Source organism: Aphelocoma coerulescens, chromosome 3 (assembly GCF_041296385.1).
Source record: "Aphelocoma coerulescens isolate FSJ_1873_10779 chromosome 3, UR_Acoe_1.0, whole genome shotgun sequence".
NCBI classification, from domain to species: domain Eukaryota; kingdom Metazoa; phylum Chordata; class Aves; order Passeriformes; family Corvidae; genus Aphelocoma; species Aphelocoma coerulescens.
In genome coordinates this window covers 77,641,752-77,658,568 of record NC_091016.1, presented here as the reverse complement: position 1 = coordinate 77,658,568, position 16,817 = coordinate 77,641,752, and the positions used below count along the sequence as shown (strand labels likewise).

General features: G+C 38.1%; 1 long non-coding RNA gene across 2 annotated transcripts; it reads left to right on the top strand.

The window, feature by feature from the left end:
* The first annotated feature begins 7,612 nt into the window (after nucleotides 1–7,612).
* LOC138107311 (uncharacterized) lies at nucleotides 7,613–16,285 on the top strand. Of its 2 annotated transcripts, XR_011149397.1 has the most exons (5): nucleotides 7,613–7,823; nucleotides 13,118–13,222; nucleotides 13,874–14,075; nucleotides 14,999–15,125; nucleotides 15,509–16,285. It is a non-coding gene; the product is annotated as an uncharacterized lncRNA (long non-coding RNA). The 2 variants fall into 2 exon arrangements; XR_011149396.1 differs by having other exon boundaries at nucleotides 14,999–16,285.
* The last annotated feature ends 532 nt before the right edge of the window (nucleotides 16,286–16,817 follow it).

Here is a 16,817-nt window from a genome sequence, read left to right as displayed (position 1 = left end):
ACAGTGGAGACAAGATTTTATTGGTGCTTTTGAAGCCAATGGGAAAAAGAACATGCGAATTAGCAGAGTAGAGACTTTCTGGGCCTGCAATTATTCAAGAGGTAAAGCATTGAAGCAGCTGCAATGTAGCTGTAGTGTGAGCAGGCCAAATTAGAATGTCATCAGTATCAGTCTCTGTTACCTGCTGGGCCAGCTTCTGTCCCTGGTTATGCCCATTTGACCCCTGAAAGTGCAGGTAAATTTGACATACTCATTACAAAATTAGTGAAATAACTTGGAACTCAATCAGATCTGACTAGGATGAATCTATGCACATAAATAATCTTTATTTTACATACCTAATGAAGAAAAGATTAGTGAAGTCTTTCTAAAGGCTTGGGCTTGTCTTTGATTATAGGAAAAATTATCTAACTCTCATTCATCATCCAGTGTTTGACAGCTACACAAACCTGGAATAACTATAATGTCTTTTGTCATATTATTTCATATTTATTTCAAAGTAGCTGAAAACACAGATTTGATTCACATTATTCAAATGTTGGAGTAAGGCTTTTTTTGCTGTATACCCAGCTGCCTGCACTAAATACACATATATACTGTGAAAACGGTGTGCTGGGCAGTGACTGAAGGTGAATTCCATGCTGTAAAGGCTAACCTGCTGCTCTGCCAAAAATGTTTGCAGTGGTGCTGCAAACGTTTATCTTTCTAGCTATGTGTGCTTTCTGCTTCATCCTTCAGCTCTTTCCTTATAAAGTGGATTCTTTCCTCTGGTTCCTGAGGTTAATAGCATTTTGCTTTTAATTTTCATACATGTTGCAGCAATACTATGCAAATTCCAAGCCTCAATATATCTGGCTGATTTGGTTTGGTTTCTTCCCAACTGCATTAAAATGGCTTTTTGTGTATCATTAGCACCTGGATTCATTTCTTCAGCCTGCTACAGTGCTAGTGTCACATTGCAGCTGGCTCCACAATGCAGCTGAAATCCAAAGAGTCACTAATTTAACACAGAGCTGCAGTGATGGCAGCGCCCTTGCTGGGTGCGTGTTGAGAACCTGCACTCATAATAAAGTTGTCACACAGGTATCCTCCTCTTTGCTATGAATCCTTAAACTGTACCACTGAATTCACTAAAATTTGTATTTTTAGTTTTCTTGGTGTTGCCTCTGTCCCAAATACAGATGGATGCACTGGGGCTCACAGGGTTTGAGTGTCCTTGCACCATAGCCTGGGCATTAGTGGCTATTCTGTTGCTGTCCTGCTGTGTGGATAATCTGATGTGTTTGCTCAGTCTCAGAAGCTGCAGTAGCTTTAACCCTTTCTCTGTTACTTGGAAGTATTTTCAAATCATCTATGTCTTATCTCTCATAGAAGCTAAAATCACACATTCTACCACTGTAATAGGAACCCCACAAATTTTGAGCTCCAGAGTTTCAAGCTGTTCTGTATAATTATCCCTTTCCTCCCCTTTTTTTTTTTTTAATACTATGAGAATCTCTATCTTGTTAAAAATAAAATGCACAAGAATTTAGTGTATCAGCAACAACTTCACTTTCTTTAATGCTGTCCTGAGAATTGTTCCATTAGTTGTTCCCCTGGCAAAATTTTCCATGTAATACACTAGCCATGTTCTGGAAAATACATTTTACTCCCTTGGCATTTTTCCCCCTAAATAGGATAGTGAAAACCAGCCAGCAAAAGAAATAACAAACCTTTTTGCAAGTCAGTACAAGAGCAACAAAATAGCTCCATGTTTATTATCTTGTCACTATCTCTCATGGTCAGCTGTGTATATAGAATTAACACTTTCTTGCACTTCTTCTAATCTGCAAAATATTTTATACACATGTGGATTCCACAGGAATCAGTCTCTGCAGGTTGGTTTGCTCTGGTTCTGCTATGTTTACACCTTTTAATCCCTCGGCGAGAGTCACTCTAACGGTTCATATCACATTTGAGATATTGCAGATACTTCATGCTGTGCAACAGTAGAGGAAAGCATGTTTATAAATATTTGCTCTTTATTAAATGGTGCTTCAGCAAATGTTGTAGCACTGCACATAGCCTGACTTCTGGGATCCTTCTCAAAAGCAGTTCCATGCTGCAAACCGTGTTCTCTTTTGTGTACTACAGATCTTTTAAGATACATCCAGAATTCAGCAAAGTGAAGAGATTTCCAAAAAAGAATGCCAATAGATAAAATAGGAGAGAAAGTGAGGGCAATTAAACATAAATGCTTGAGGTCAAGGGTCACATTTGCAGAGTTAGGCCACTCAATATTATAACTTGACAATAGATTTTATTTTTAGGATTTGATGCATTTGCTTCAGGAAAGAATTCTTTTTCATTGTATTTGGATGGTCTAAGGATTACTTACAAGTTTCTGTAAGACCAGAGAGGGAATCAAAGAAGCCACAGCCAGTGTTTAGTGGATGAATTTCTAAACATCTCTTGTGATTGTAGCTTCACTCAATAATTTATTTTTGCTAGGCAAGATATAGTTTTTGTTAATGCAGGAAATTCCCTACTCTCTTGTCAAAAAAAGCTGTACATGCTATTGTTCCCTGTAATAGCAGGATGAACAACTATAAGAAACAGAAAATAATTACATGGAAAATGCACCTTTTTTCTAGTATTCATTTTTCTAGATTGTGGTCTGGAATTAAATTTGTAAGTGTATCATTACTGCAAAACTTTCATTTGGGAAACTTTGTACTGGTAAGCTACTAAAACACCACCTTTGGATCTGTTGCAAATGGAAAAAAGAGGTCTGATCTATTGTCTTATGACTACTCAGCTTATTCTGTGATTCTGTGACTCTGTGTGACTATGGTCAAAATTTTAAAAGAAATCATTTCAGTGCAATGCTTGAACTCATGTCCCAGGCTCAGTCATCAGAGTCTGAATGTGATAAGGCCACTGTCTCCTCATAAAAGATGGAAATTCTTCATGGGCTACAGCTAGACCTGAGAAAATATATCAAAGGTGAAGCCTTTACAATTTTTCCTTTTCTAGTTTCTCTGAAAAATGTCTTACAGGAAGTTCAATAGCCTCTAGGTTCTCATTTTCAGGAGGAGGAATGATCTTTGATGTGTCTTGCTTGTCACAAGCAGACTGAAAGAGTCCAAAGCTTTGAAAAAACTCTCAGCTCTATGGCCTGACTCTTACAGGTTGTAAGCCTTTGTTTCTTCCAGTTCATTGTCAAAATGTTTCTCATGATGCTCAATTCCTTTCTAAGCTAGGCTGTGTAGTTGAGAGTTATAAAGGGAGCTGCTCTAAATGACAGGTCTGTCAGTCTCTGAAGTTCCCATCATCACCATCTCTTTGCTGGCTCAGGTCTAGTGGCAGAGAATTGCTCTGCATTGGCTTCTACAGCCTAATGACACATCAGCTCTTCCCTTCTGACTGTCTCTTACCACCTTGTGCACAATGGCTGAAGGCTTAGTCATGAATCATTTACCATCAGTCCTGGCTAACCAGAGGTCCCAGATGACTGGAGGTCAGTCAGTGGGATGCTTACCTACAAGAAGGGTAGGAAGAAGGATCTGGGCAACTACAGACCTGTCAGCCTGACCCCAGTGCTGGGGAAGGTCATGGAACAGATCATCCTGAGTGCCATCCTGTGTCACATATACAACAACCAGGGGATCAGGCTCAGCCGGCATGGGTTTGTGAAAGGCAGGTCCTGCTTGACAAATCTGATCTCCTTCTGTGAAAGGGTGATTCAGTGGAAGAAGAGTGGCTGTGGATGTAGTGGCCAGCAGGACCAGAGCAGTGATGGTCTCCCTGTACTTGGTGCTGGTGAGGCTGCACCTCAAATCCTGTGTTCAGTTTTGAACCCCTCCCTACAGGAAAGACATTGAGGTGATGGAGTGAGTCCAGGGAAGGGCAACAAAATGGAAGCACAAGTCTAACAAGGAAAGCCAAGGGAGCTGGGGTTATTTACCTGTGAGAAAAGGAGGCTCAGGGGAGACCTTATTACTACTTGAAAGTAGGTTGTAGTAAGGTGGGGGTCAGTCTCTTCCACCAAATAACAAGAGATATAACAAGAGGAAATGGCCTTAAACTGTGCTAGGGAAGGTTTAGATTGGATGTTAAGAAAAATTTCTTCACCAAAAGTGTTGTGAAGCAGTGCAACAGGCTTCCCAAGGAAGCGGTGCAGCCACCATCCCTGAAGGCATTTCAAAGACGTGTAGATGTGGTGACAGTTCTGGGCTAATGGCTGGATTTGATGCTCTTAGAGATCTTTTCCAACTTAAACTACTCTATGGTTCTATAAATCCTGCTCTGCCTCAGATACAGATCTCTCTCAGTTGTGGACAGGAACCACCAGCAGACCCTTGCTCTCCAGAGGGCAGAGGTGAGGTGTCCTGTACACACTTAAACCCCCAGCAGAACTGAAAGCATTGTACTAAGGCACTCCACAGATCAAAAATGGTGGGTTTGGCTTCAGCTGATGTAGTTAGTGGCTTGGACTGGGTGGTCCCCGAGCACTTTCTGAGCCATCAGTGGAATTTGGCAAATGTCTAATGAAGTTATATTTGCTTCTAAAGTGTAATTAAAATGCACTGGTAAATAAATCTGTACCTCTCTAGAGCTTTTCTATTTATATATATATTTTAGGAAATATAGCTATATCCTTTTCTCTATATATGTTTATTTCAGTTACTAATATACTCACTGTGATCATAACTGATAACTATTTTATTACCATTCCAGATAATATAATGAAATATATAAGTGGTTCAGAGGTTTGTATATATTGTATGTTGGTGACATCAGTGGTTTTGAATAAGTCTCCTGCAGTTACCATAGAAACAGGATTTCCTCAAGTAGCACAGCAGAGTGGCGTGATGTTGAGTGGGGAGTTCTAACATTTAATTTTTAAATTAAACTGTACAGATAACCAGTAGGGAATGGCACAACCTCCAATTTAAAATTAAAATGGTGATGAGCTCTGTTTTTCTGCTTTGAATGTCACCTCAGTAATACCTGACCTAGAAGTTAGCAAGATGTTATGGCTTTTCAGTTTGCAAGGATGCAGGCTGATAAATATTTTTCATGCTTGCAAAGCAACCTATAGATAGATACCTGTGAAAAAGAGACCAGCTTCCCACACAGCAGTGCACTAGCATTGCACATTTTGATATGGGCTTATTTCCATAAAAAATAATGTTTTATGTGTTTGTAACCAAAGTATTTTCAATTAACAATAAAATATTGCCTGTAGATCAATATGAAGTATTTCTAGAACCTGATGTCAAGGCATTTTTCATGTGAATGACAATGACTTTCAGGGCAAATGGGAGCTGCTTAGTGGATCACCATGGAAACTGTGGTGATAGTATATGCTTGACTACAGTATTAATTTTCTACAATCTGATCTATGGCCCGGTTCGAAAAATCATTGCATAATCATTTGTTCTTTTGATGAGGAAATAAAACTGATTGGTTTTGCAACCTTCTTCTCCAGCACAGCACCAGGGTTTTGCACCATGTCAGAGAAATTACTAAAAACCAGGGTTCTTCATCTGCATTCAAAATCTCAATGAACTGAAGAGCAAACATCACAGCGGAGTTTTTCTTTCTTGTCAGTTCTTCTAGCGAGTCTCTGCTCCTTTAATCACATTAATATCAGATGTGATCAGCATGAGGACCAATCTGGAGAGAATTACAGCATACATAACTAATTTTTTTTTTCTTTACCCCAGATCTGTCCTTTTTCCCCCTGTAATGAGAGCTCTTGACCATTGAATGCAGAACTTGATCCTTAAGCTCTCATTCTATCCAGTAGCTGTAATAGGCATTGTCCATGCTTGTTTACTTCTGGGACTTTAATACATCCTCAAAATGAAGTCTGTATAAGGGGGCAGCACACAATTTGCTGTCCCAGAAGAAATGCAGATGTTGAGTTATGACCAAATGATGTTTTGAGGTTCTTCCTCTATGACACAAATAGTAGAAAAAACAGTTTCTCAGGTATAGACTCACATTTGAATGCAAAACCACCTTTAAACCACCAAAAAACATCAGGGTATCAATAGCCATGAAATGAAAATTCAGTCCTGCTGGAACAGTTTAGTGTTTATAGAAAACACAGTGGGTGGAAGACTAACTGTATGTTAAATAGGAAAGTCTAAGCTGCAAAGACTGTGTTACGTGGGTATTGTCTTTCGCTCAGCTGCTCTGCTCAAGAAGAGCTTGCTGGTTTGGAGATTAATCCAACCATGAGGAGGCACCCTTTAATTAAAAAGTTTCATGAACCATATTGTTTTTTTCTGTGAACCTTTCTGTGGTGAGGAAAAAACATTTCCTCCAAGACCCCCCATCTGATTTTTACATAATTGCATATACCCTTTAAAAGCATATGCTTGCAATCAATCATTCCTCTCATTTGAAATCCCTAAGGAAATAGCTAGTTGCTGTCACTTATGAGCAACGTGGCTTTGCAATATATCACACGACTTAAGCTCCCACACAATGCAGGTTCCTGCCCCGGGGAAGTAAATAACCCTGACAGGCTGTGGGGTGGGGGTGGCCAGGGCACAGCTCGGTGGGATGCACTGCTGCCCTGGAGCATCACGAGCCATGCAGGAACCAGCAGATATGAGGCAGCAGGATGCTTCTCATATCCATCCACAGAGGGGTGGGATTATCCCTATCTACACTCAAGAGACCATGGAGAGCCACAGTGTCTGGGTTTGGGCCCCCTGCATTGTAAGATGGGGGCAAACCGGTGGGAGTTCACCAAGGGCTCCAAGCCAGATGGGACTGGCTCAGCCAGGGGCTCAGATGGCTCCAGGGCGGCTGGCAGCAGGCAGAAACCTAACTACAGGCAACGGAGATAAGAAAATTTCCTTAGTTCTCTGAGGGTGAAGCACATGCAAGGAGTTATCCAAAGGGCCTAGTCTGGAGCTCAAGGGTCCCTTTCAGTTTGTTCTACTTTTGCAGGAGATTCCTGTTCTTGCATTTCTTCCCATGTGGATCTTAGCTATGCGATAGTATTTTGAACAGCTATAAGAACAGTTGTAATTTTGGTAAATGTTAAGAAAAACAACTTTATAAAAGATTTCACATCTTTCTCAGGTATCTTCACAGACCTAAGTTACATAAAGTTGTTCCTTTAAGGAATGAAGCTTAATTCACCCTGTCACATGGAAAAGGAAAATATGTAAAATTCAGGTTTCCACAATAAATAAAAATATAGGACACAAACAGAAATTTCCTCCTTTTAGTTCAAGAGCTTTCTCTTGAATCAGAATTTTATTTCACTGACATACTACTTTTCCTAGAGGGATAACAGTACCTACCATGCACTTTAGTAGTTGAAAGAAATTGTACTAGTGCAGCCAGAATGCTGTTCCAGCAATATTTGCTTCTTAAAACCTTCTCTAAAGTATCTCTCTTGCATTGTACTGAGGGCTGCAGATCCCATTCAGAGAGAAGGACAGGTGGCAGCTGTCATTAGAAATTGGAATCAGGTGAAGTCAGTGCAAGCTTCTTATTCACATTGCTATGTTCCTGTTCCTATCATGCATATCCCATGACAAGTTTCAGCTGGGCTGTCTGCTGACTTTACTTAATTAATGAATTACACCTGACACAGCTCCCATTTACCTCCGCAAAGATCTTTCTGCTCTTTTTTTTTTGAGGTTTGGAGCAACTTTTACAGCTTCCTTTTACCAGGGAGGAAAAATATACAATATGGTGAATTCAGTCCAAGGAAAACACTCAGTGTACAGGCCTTTTACAGCTGAGCCTTCTAATCCTCATAGTGAGCTTGTCATCAATAATGATTCAGAGAGAAGAAAGACACAGTAAGGGTAAGCTAGATGTGTGTGTCTTGTAGAGGTCAGCAAAGCCCAGGGTGGATCAGCAGGGGTGGAGGGGAAAATATGCCCTGGCAAACAGGGAGGGTCTGTTTTGTTGGAAGGGCATTTCTGCCAGTCCCCTTTGAAGGCCATCAAAAGACCTCCAGTAGCCTCTGGAGCAGCACACCCAGTGTATAAATGAGTGTAAGAAGGACAAAGGAGTGAGTGACTATCTGAACTACTGACCCTTTGACCATTGTACATATTTTGAGGCATTTCAAGAATTTCTTTGACTGATAATGGAATTATGAACAGTGTGCTAGCCAAAGTGGCTGAATATAGCACTGTGAATTGTAGGAAACTGAATAAGTAATGAATAAAAATGTTGCAGGACTTCTGAGAAAATTTAAGGAAAATTGAGTTCTAAAAAGAATTAGCTCTGCAGTTTTTGATGGTCTAATGTGTTTTAACAATGTTCTTGACAGACTGAAATATCTAATTATCTTTGGAGCCCCTAGAAATATTAATTGTGCCTTCTGATTGTCTGAAATAATTCAATTATATCAAAAATCCAAGGAATGCTAATGCAAATCTCAATTCTTGGGCAAGCAACAAAGAAACTACTCTTATCGATGTATCAATAATCCGTGTTTTGTGCTGCTGCAGTTTAAAATGTCAAATGTGTATGAATGACTCCATTTACATTGCAGAGCTTATCTATTTTAATCCTTCCAAACAAGTTTAAAACAAGTTTTTGATCATTTTAAATAGTTCTCTATTTCATCATTCCTCTGTGCCATTCAATTGCCCTTTCTTTAACCAAAAAATTTAGAGCTGTATTTGGTCACTTCCAGTGTTCACATGATTCTCTCATACTAATTTCTTTGCTGTAGATAAAGGCAGCGATGACTGTAACTTCCATTCCATGGGCAAAACTTTTTATGTGGCATATTTGTAAAGGACTGAATTTCTCTTTCAAGAAATATTATTCACATGTTTTGTAGTTATTACCATTAAACCATGGGTTTTTAATGTTTGAGACAGAAAAAAATAAATATTTTTTTTGGCTTGACTATTAAAAAATGTTTCAAGTCTCATAAATACTACTGCAGTAGATTTATTTTTAATTATTTATATCATGCACTGTTATGTTGTACCTTATAACTTCTTTGTTTTAATGTATTTTAATAGATTAAAATATCTTCTGGCACTGATTTGGTGTCAGGAGACAACTCTTTTACAAGTTCCTTATTCAAAGACTGTATTTTAATAAACTGTACCTAAGATTGCAGAAGAATTTTCACTGCAAGTGTCCTTCTTCAGGTAACTATGGCTATTACTGAAAAAAACTGACTCAGGAATAATCAGATATGAAATGTCTTTTTAATTTCTGACAGAAAGTATCCTAGGAAATGGCCCATCCAATAGGACGCTCTTACAGTTGATAGTGATGGCTTAGTTACTTCCTGAAAATACTGTACTAGGAAAACTTTAAGTTAAGAATTAAGATTGTTCACTAAGGAAGAAAACCAAGAAGATGAACCATTTAGACAATCAGATCAGATGAAATTCAAAATATGTATTTTTTTATGATGGACTTTTGACAGCTGAAGCCTCAAACCAATAAAAATACATTTAGTGGAATATTTCAGAAGGGGGGAATGACTGCGTGATGGCTGGCTCCTAAATTGGAGGTGAAAGTCAATAAGCAAATGAATATGAATAATTCAATCTGCAATTCTTTTTTAATTTGTGAAAAGAATACAGCTTTGGGATTGCTTTCAACACACATTGGTGGTTGTGATTTTTTTGTTTGTTTGGTTTGTTTTTGGTTTTTCTTTTTGCAGAGTCAGAACCAGACTATCCAACCAACCTCTTTAAAAAATTCCAGACATCTATTTGTCTCTCAACTCCTGAGCAAATCTCTGGGGACATGTTTTTCACATCAAACCCTGTATGAAATTCTGCATACAACATGAGATGGAGTATGACAGATGTTCATGTGGACAATGCTAATGAAATGTGATTTTGTCATGAGCAGTAAAAACTTGGACATCAACTGGAGTGCCAGAATAGATGCCGGTGTGCAGTAGATAATGAAAACAGATAAGCAGCTGAAATGCAATACAGTAACAAAGAAGGGAAGAAAAACTTTGGTTTAGGTAGGCAGAGGGATCTTATAATGGATTTGGGAATGCTAAGTCTTTCTTGGCAGAATATTTTTTCAGTCTGATCATTGAATATCTAGTCTAAACTAATAATCAATTCCTTCTCTCTCTTCCAAAGAGAGAATATGTACTTTATGACTGACTCAATCCTCCAATCTCAGATACCTATCTGTATGAAATAGCCTATTGAAATATCAGTGTTTCAAAACTGGTGAAGACCAGAAAAGCAGCATACTTCATACTATTATCTGTCTAAAACTCTAAAATTAAAATTAAATCCGTTTGTGCCTTTTGCATCTCCAGCATCAGGCCTGAAATAGTTTGCTTTGCACTGTGACTCTGACTTCACATCCATATTTTGGAGAAATCACTTTGTTTATGTGTATAGACACGGATATAAGCACTCATGTTTGGGTATTTAGCATCTGAAAGCGTGACAATTTATCTGTGCTCTTTTTAAACTAGCTAAACAAGGACTGTGATTATGATGATGAATACATGGGTATCCCTTGCTTCTTCAGGGAGTCTATTTTCCACAAAGAGCTGTCAAGGTGGCCACTGAAGAATTTTGGTTGAAGACAGGCTTTTATTTACACAATTATTCTGTTGCTATTGAGTTTTCTCACAGACATTTTTTCCCAGACATTGCTTTTCATGTAGTTTTAGAGAAAATGAATACCAAGGCAGGGATCCTGGATAACACAGAAATTAATCCTGGTCTTTTATTCTGAAGGATATTCCAGCTATTTTTTTTCAACTTCCTTATTTTTTCTTTAAAGCATGTGAAGTTTTCCAGTTTCTATTCTCCATTGTGTATCAATGGCTAACTAATAAATAAAATTATTTCCTTCTATATATATATGGCATATTAAATAATAATAATTTTTAAAAGCCCTCCAAGTACATTTCTAAGCATTAGAAAAATGTCTTTACTATTCCCAGACTAATGTGAGGCTAGTAGTTGTGTTCTTAAGCTTAGATATCATGTCAATGAACATCTAAGTAGGTGTTGGGCGTGTGTTGAATGAGCAAAGTGGAGGTAAGCTGTGGGTGGAGTCTGTCAACAATCAGCCTTAGATGTCATCTTAATTATGTGTAATAGCTCAGTGAAAAATGACACCAGTACTAAAATGAGAAGAGCCCATAATAAGCAGAAAAAATATATCACTCAATATTCCAATTTGTAATAAGAACAATAATTTTTTATTGTCAGAAAGATGCATCCTCATATTATCCAAATTTACCCTAAAAGCTCTACTATCACTTTAAAATGTGCATGGTGGATCCCCACCTATTTCATCAGAAATACTCAAATCCAGTGACAGTGTAGATCACTTGTTCATCACTGAACTGGTACTCAGGGCTCTTTGCTACCTCCAGCCTTCCAGCGATCTCAGATGAGCTGGAAACACTACCAGTGAAAGGAAAGATGATAATGATTCAACAGAGTGCATAGATAGGACTGTAGCAATGAACTGCAGCTGACCCATGGATAAATGCAACTGTTGTACCCAATTTTCTCATGTCAGAAGAAAAATTGCTAACTGATTGATTACTAACTAGCTAAAAATGACTGATTGAAAACATAGCCTGGTATCAGGACTGAATTTTAGCACTGTGACAAAAAAGGGCTGTGGCTGGAACTATAACTGCAGGAACCGTTGGGACAAAGTAATGCAGTCAATACAGATATATTTCAGCATTATTTTTTCAGCTGGCCTGGTAAGTCTTCCAATTTTGCATGTGTGGCAGCTTGACCAGATGTGACCACACTACGGTACACAATTATGCCTGTTATTTTCAAAATTACATCGCGTTATCATTACATCATTTCTTCTGTAAATCCAGTGTAGATACGCCTACAGATTGTTTATGACCCGTGTCATTGTATAGATTTTATGTGACAAAACACAGCCTGGACCTACATAGTTTTCTGTAGAATAATTACCAGTTGGCATACCAGAACGAATGGTGGGAGGCCACCAAACAACTCATCCAAGCCTTCCACCCATCTGTCCACTTGCTGTTTGTGGAACATGTAGTTTTTATATTTAATGATGGAACAGTTTCCTGCATACCACATTTTCAGTTTTCCCTATCAAGGCTTGCATGCAGCACTTAATGTTCATTTAATGTTAATTTCCCAATGTGTAACTTTGCGTCTAAATTCAGCTGGTTAAAATAAAAATAAGAAACACAATGTAAAACATTTATTTGCTACTTCATTTTCTCCTAATTTTCATCTGCATGGTTCTTCCCTAAAAGCATCTGTATTTTTATATATAGATACATATACATATGTATTTATATGTATATACATGTATTTATATATATAGATATATAGCGGGTTTTTTTACATCAGGGAAAAGCTTGGGTTGAATATTTAAAGACAATCTTGTCTTGTCTGTATTGACAATAATGTAGGTAAAGAAAAATAAGTTTAGTGTTACTTTCAGGTACATTTTTTGGAGAAATTTATTTAATTAGTAACAGGTGACTTAAGAATTAACCACTGAGAAAAAAAATGTATTTAAATTGTTAGACATGTGGTAACCGGATGTATTAAAATAGAGCAACATGTATCAGTGTCTGTGTCTTTCTCAGTATATTTGATATTAAATATTTTAAGATCTGCACTTGTATTTTCTCTTCTGCAAATACAGGATGCACAAACCCAGTGGATGCTGCAAATGTTACGAGTCCCTTTGAAGTCAAGGTTTTGCTTTTTTTGTTTGCTTGTTTGTTTTGTTTTGTTAACTTCAGTGAATTAATACTCCTGTGCCTTGGAGATGGCTCTTCCATGTAAGGGGTATCACCAAAATACCTGACAGTTGCCTCTGAGTCCATTGTGTCTGAAGCAGGCATGAAACCTCTCCACTACGCTCACTTCCTCATAAAATCTGTTTAATAGCAGTATATGTAGGACACTCTCTGCTCCAAGTCAAGCTGCACCAGGCAGAGATCTCCCCACCCACCCGGTGAGAGGCTTCACCTCCAGACACCGGCTCTGAGTGCTCAATCTGCCACTGCACCTGATCCTTACTGTGGGGTGTCATCTTTTTTTTCTTTTTTGTATCTTCCCTGTGCTCAAGGGAAACTGGAATGTTTCTGGTCCCTCTTTTTTCTGTTTCCTTGCAGTGTCTGATTCTATATTTTCAAGATGTTGAACTGAGAAGTTAGACTCATGGAAAATTAAGCTGGGTGAGGCCATGATAGATCATCCATTCCATTCCCTATTTCAAGGTAAGATCAGCTAATGAAAGTCTTTCCTTATAAACGTCTCTCCGACTTGTTTTAAAAAATGTCAATCGTTGTGAGTATTTGCCTACTTTTAGAAAGTGAGCTTTTTTTTTTTCTTTCCAAAAGTAAAACTTTAAATGTATATGTGCAGTAGGTTATTCTTTCCCTGGTGGACACAGGAAATGGTTTATTCCCTTCTAATTTGTACCCTGCTTTGTAATCTTTGATACCAGTTGTCCCTCAGTCATCTTAGGAAAAACCCTTCTCTTTTCAGTTGTGTATTAGAGTATACTTTCTAGATTTTGGACCCTTCCTTTTCTCCATGGAGTCTCTTCTGTTCACTTATGTCTTCCTTGGTTCTGCAAACTGGGTGATGTATTTCAGAGAACTTCCTAATTCTACATAGTTTGGGACAAACTTTATATTTCTGATTAACTGTGATTCCCAGACTTTAATGTACTAATTGCTGTTTGGTCAGCTTTTACTCATTTTGTGTTGGCAGTTGATTACATTTGTTTTTACTGAATTATTCTTGCTTATATCCATGCAAGAGAAAATCTTTAGTAGAGGAGGCCCCAGAAACAGGAGCTGGCTGAGAATCTTACTCAAAATTCAAAAGGTTTATTGCAATGATCTGGATTTCTCCATTACCAGCTCTTCCCAGAAAGCCATTACGTTGTGTCTACATCTGCATGGTGACTTTCTGGCCTACGAAAGCCTGGCTGAACTTAAGCTAAAGGTGAGAGATCAGCAGCTCATACACAGTGGCACCAACCAGCCAGCTGTGATATGAAATACCTCCAAGCAAACTGTACGAGGGCATCATCTTTATCTGCAGAACTGTGCTGCACTGAAGGTAATCAGGGTCTCTGAAGCAAAACGCTTGTCACAGGGGTAAAAGGGCAGCAAAAGTTTAATCTGTCTCATTGCTTCTGAGGTCACAGGACTCAAGTATTAGTCCTTATCTTTTTTTTCTACATATACTTACTATAGACTGTGGTGAATTTATACCTTTCCTGGAATGAGAAAACGTATTTGTGTGCACACACGTGATTATGCACTCAAGAGAGCAGCACTATTATTAGGCAACATTCCTATGTGGTCTACATAGGATAAAGATGGATTTTACATCATGCAGGCCTGTAAAATTAGCATGAAATGCATAAAATATAGGTGCTTTATTTCTAATGATCTCAGTAATTGTAAGCTAATGGGAGACTATGAAAAGTGGAAAAAAAAAACCCCAAAGTTTTTTGCTGGGTGGGAAAATAGGGTTACTTGGTGAAGCTTTCTGTGACAGTAAGTAGGAAAGAATTTTCACAGATAATTCTTTGGCTGAGATTTCCTGTCTGACTTACAGATAGAAGGTGACATATGCAGCTAGGATTTGCCTGTTAGTCTTTATATGAAAGTAGAGCTCCTCCCAAGTTCCACGTGGCACTGCAGCAAGCCTCTGTGAATTATGTCTAGTTCTACTATTTTGAGGAATCATGCTGGCTGTGCACTTTAATTTTGCTTTACATCTGACCAGTTTTTGGAGATACTGTAATATTCAGTGAAATCAGAATGAAATGCTTAATTTAAGCTTTATATTGAAATTTATAAGAGACAAGCAACTCGACTCAGGCATTCTTGATCAAATAAATCAGTAAAACAAGAAGTGGCTTGTCTCATTTTGTGAGCAAGCTTTTCTGGAGTTTAAAGGTTCTTTGTCTTATCTGACACTTCAACAAGGCGAATCATTTAGTGAATTAAAGAACGCGTGCATTTCCCTTGCAGATTACTTTTAAGTAATGGAGGTCGTGTTTGGGCAAAACAATCAGCTTTACTTAATGGTGCTTTGAAATGAAGTCTCTAAGAAGAAGCTGAGTGATTTCTGCATGACTGCATTCCATGTCATCATCTGGTATGAAAAATGCATTATACTCTCACTTCCTTCCTCTCTAAGCAAACTCAATTTCCAACACCTGTGATTTGAATAAACTGTACACAGACTCCTATAAAAGAATTCAACTGTAAAAAGGTTATGGATTTTTAGAACTGCATTTTGAAGTCTGATATATCCACATTATCCAGAGGGAGCATGTGAGGCCAGCAAGCTGTAGGAAAGAAGTCTCTCTGTTCATGTAACACAAGTAACATACTGAGCAGAAATGCTGCCTTTTGACACAAGGCAGTGAACCAGAGAGGCAAAGAAAGTGGTCCTAGGCAGGGCTAGCATCTTTCCCCAGCTGGAAGGAAGTCTGGTTGGGATATGTGGTGACAGCTTTGCTGTTGTTCTTATCCCAGGCTGGCAGTAGCTAAGCCGTTGTCTACTCCAAGAGAGGGACCTATGGATCACTCCTTTCAGGCATGAAGACAAAGCACTTGAAGTGCTTGCTTGGCTTGACCTTGAGCTGCCTGGTGTCTGGGTACTCCGTCACTCTCACACTAACTCACTTTTTCTCTCTTGTTTTTCTTGTCTCAGAAAAACTTTCCCTGATATATTTTTTGATTGTGCACTAAACCACATATCATTAGGCTAACTTTTACCAAGTTTTCAGTAGTAGTCTTTTCAAGATTGGATATTTTAGATAGCAGAGTATCACAGTTTTGTGGAATGCCTAGTGTGCTGGTCCTTTTCATCATTGTATTGTGTCTGGCCATCTGATCACCTCTAAGTTCACTTTTTTGTTGTTCTTTTCAATTTGGACAGTAATTTGTGGTAATGTTATGTGTGGATCTTGGAGTGTTTTGAAAACTTGAAATAATTATCTTCCATAAGTGAGGAAAGAAGTGATGGCTTGGTGTTACAGAACAATAATCTAAGCCTTTAATTATCAACTGATTAAAATTAACATGCCCTTAACACCAATAAAAGTGCTGATTGAATTTTGCTAAAAACCCAGTAATCTGAATTGTGTACCAATTATGGGCAGAGTGTGAAACTGGTTTTAGTGATTTTAACAACCATACTGCCATCTCACACTTATTATTAGAGTCTTTCTGCTTTCCAGTGTTCTTCATTTTTCATGTGAATATTTTAAACAAGAATCTACAAAGTGCACACAGAAATATTACTCTGTAGAACAGATTGCTTAAATCAATTAAATGAATTAATAAAATTAAACATGTCATTTCAAGATTTTTTTTTTCTGCATTCTTGGTGCTTTCAGCGTCAATAAATATTCATAACAGCAGTACCTGGTTCAGGAATATAAGTAAGTTAACTCCAGAATATATGCTACCCATACTATTGCAATTCTCACTATAAAAATTTGTTTTCTTAAATCTCAGACTTGATTGTTTGGCATTTTTCTTAATATTTAAGTAGGGTGTTTTTTTATCTCACTGCTTGCATTCTGAAATTTTGAGATATTGTATGTAGTTAACTTACCCACTGCACTTTAGGAAGAATGGCACATCTTCCTGATCTCCTTGTGTACGTGCCAACAATTATTCCTGCATATCCTGTGATTCCTTTGCTGCATAGATCCAGTCAAGTTTCAGAAACCAAATGTCTCTTGACCTCAGGATCTTGTCATACTCAAAACAGGCAATATATCTGAAATAATAGCAACAGGATGGTATTCCCTTAAAATTTGAGTAGATGTTGCTT